This window comes from Etheostoma spectabile, chromosome 3 (genome assembly GCF_008692095.1).
Source record: "Etheostoma spectabile isolate EspeVRDwgs_2016 chromosome 3, UIUC_Espe_1.0, whole genome shotgun sequence".
Classification (NCBI taxonomy): domain Eukaryota; kingdom Metazoa; phylum Chordata; class Actinopteri; order Perciformes; family Percidae; genus Etheostoma; species Etheostoma spectabile.
This window is the reverse complement of record NC_045735.1, coordinates 7300615-7303674: the sequence shown is the minus strand read 5'-3', so window position 1 is coordinate 7303674 and position 3060 is coordinate 7300615. Positions and strand designations below refer to the sequence as shown.

The 3060-nt window shown below is 40.7% G+C and overlaps 1 long non-coding RNA gene across 1 annotated transcript in view; it reads left to right on the top strand.

The window, feature by feature from the left end:
- LOC116682368 (uncharacterized) overlaps window positions 1–2642 on the top strand; it is a 4525-nt gene extending 1883 nt beyond the window's left edge. Inside the window, exons 2-3 of the long non-coding RNA XR_004330405.1 lie at window positions 1528–1533; window positions 2541–2642. This is a non-coding gene — a long non-coding RNA (uncharacterized LOC116682368). The remainder of the gene's footprint in view (window positions 1–1527; window positions 1534–2540) is intronic.
- Window positions 2643–3060: the final 418 nt, after the last annotated feature.

Below are 3060 nucleotides of genomic sequence, written 5' to 3'. Positions count from 1 at the left end.
TGTGTGTGTGTGTCTGTGTGTGAGTGTGAGTGGACCACAGTTCTGGGCAAAGATGGAAGCCTAACCCTTGACTACATTCTTTCCCTATCGCTAACCATCGTTAATCTAAAACATAGACAATTCTATCTTTAAGTCTACATAACAATCTTTTTGTGTTATACCTGAAAATCTTAATATCTGCCAGGGCCATCGCAGCGTTTCTGCTTTTGCAATAGGCCCAAGAGACAGCTATGGTGGCATTATGGGGCGGCTGTGGCTCAGTGGTAGAGCGGTTGCCTGCCAATTGGAAGGTTGATGGTTCAATCCCCGCCCCTGCAGTCATTGTCGAAGTGTCCTTGGGCAAGACACTGAACCCCGAGCTGCGCATCGGAGTGTGAATGTGTGTGAATGTTTATCTGATGAGCAGGTGGCACCTTGTACGGCAGCCCCGGCCACAGTGTATGAATGTGTGTGAATGGTGAATGTTTCCTGTAGATGTAAAAGCGCTTTGAGCAGTTGTTAAGACTGGAAAAGCGCTATATAAATACAGCACATTTACATTTACATTATAAATACCAGCAACAGGCACAGTTGTTAGGATTCGTGTGTGTGTGTGTGTGTGTATACTGCAGTTTTGGGCAAAGAAACGGTAAATGTAGAACTGATTGTGTGCATGTGTGTGCTTTGCTCTGGCAGAGGTTGTCTCAAACCCCGAGGGCCAAAGTCAGCATTTCTTGACATGTGCATATTTCCACACACACACACAAACACACACACACAATGCATGCAACCCCTTCATGGAAGCATGTCATTGCCTATTTGCTCAGTACACAAGCATTAAAATTAATCATTGCTTCACATCTTTCCAGCGTTATCCTTAAGATTTACGTCACTGTCCCTGTCATTGTGTTGGAACCAGCTGTATACTAAACAATAGGTAAGCTGCTGCATTTCTCAATAGCAAACACTTGCAATTCATCAATGTAATTACTTCCTCCTATCTTCAAGACCTGCAAGGTCACACTGTCAACCCTACATTCATTCATGCATGTGTGTATGTGTGTGTGTGTGTGTGTGTGAGAGAGTGAGAGAGTGAGAGAGTGAGAGAGTGAGAGAGAGAGAGAGAGAGAGAGAGAGAGAGAGAGAGAGAGAGAGAAATAGTGCTGGAGTACCATAATTCTTGAAAGAATTTGTCTCTTAAAATAAAGGAAATATCAGCAGATTTCACGGTAGTGTATACAATGCAGTTTGTACCTTGTGTGGTGAAGTAGTGAAGAATTAATCAATGTGTGTGTGTGTATGTGTGTGTGTTTGAATTATCCAGAGCTGATCTGACTATCTAGGCATGGCCCATTACACAAACACCATTACAGAGTCTAGGCGTATAGTGCTATCAAATGTTGCCATCACGCAGACAGACAAACACACACACACACACACACACACACACACTCTTGAACCATATGGACACACGCATACTGTATCACATTCTGGAACATCCTTCCTTTCCATCTCTATTTAATTACCTACATATGTACACAATAAGAGTTAAAAGTGGCAACAGCCTTCATTTTGCAGACATTCACTAAAAGCAGTTGAGAGAGAGAGAAAGAGAGAGAGAGAGAGAGAGAGAGAGAGAGGAAGAGCACTAATTGGAAGTGAAACAACATAGCCCACAGTGACGTTTTCCATCCCACACTGAAAGATCTCTGCCTCTCTTCAAGTATTAGCTGCAATAAGTCACATCATACAAAAATTCAACACCCTCAAGTATGATTAGCTTGAAGTACTTTGTTCTGGGTGATAATAACACACACACACTTCAAAAGTAAGTGACTGGCTGCTGTGTACATATGCGGAAATTAGGCCTTTAAAACAGAAATAAAGAACATGGGACATCCTCCAAAACACATACACGCGTTCTTCCTACCTGCCTTGAGAATCCATTAGGACGATATTGCATTTTCAGCTACTCTCATTTATTTTTTTACATACAGTGTAGTAAGCAGTAGTTGCTTACTACGGCACTTTCAAGCTGTCTCAAATTATTATTTCACTGTGTAGCCATGGCAACCAAGCATTTCTATCTCCTATGGAGGCTGCTGCAACAAACTCCTTCTTTGAGGAATGTTTGTCCTTCAAGCAGCATATGGTGTCAGACAAAATTGTGGGTAAAGTTGGGTTTCTATTATAGAAACAAAGGCTGTTTGTCTTTTAGTACGGTAAAAACACTTATAAAGGCAACATTTCTGTCAATGCTGGATTATGGTGATATTTTACACATGCATGCAAATCAATCTTCTCTGAAAATGCTGGACTCAGTATACCATGCAGCACCAATATTCGTAACTAATTCTAGTTTTCGTACTCGTCATTGTAGCTTGTGTGAGAGTGTTGGTTGGCCTTCTTTGCACAATCGTAGGTTGGAGCATTGGTATATTTTTCTTTTTAAGGCCATACTGTGTAAACTTCCTCCTTACTTATGTTCTCTCCTGACTCCTAATGTCACTACAAGGAAACGTAATCTTCAATCATATTGGCAAATCACATATTCCCCAAAGGCAAACTGTCTTTGGTGAAAGTGCCTTTGAAGTTTTTGCACCCTCATCCTGGTATAAATTGCAGAATCATCCTAAATTAGCTACCTACCAATAATGACACAGTTTAGGATGATGGATTATTTGAGTACTGCACACGTGCCGTTAGTGAGCACTGCTGGTAATTATGTTAAGATGATGTTAAATTGCTGTCTTTTTCTGTTTTTTTTACTGTATATTTTAAATATGAAGCCACTATACTGCTGCCTTGGCCACGACTCCCTTGAAAAAGAGATTCTAAATCTTAGTGGGATTATCTCCTGGTAAAATAAAGATTATTAAAAATAAATAAATAAAAAACTTAACTTTAAATAAAAAACTTAACTTTACTGTACAGTACGATGCACAGTGCGCAAGTTAGTGGACGCATTATGATTGTACGGTTGATCAGCAAGGCGTTGTGGTTTCATTTAAGGCTTAATGCTAACGCTGTCAGATGCGGTAGATTACACCACAGCTAGCACGCTCCAACACATAGCTGATG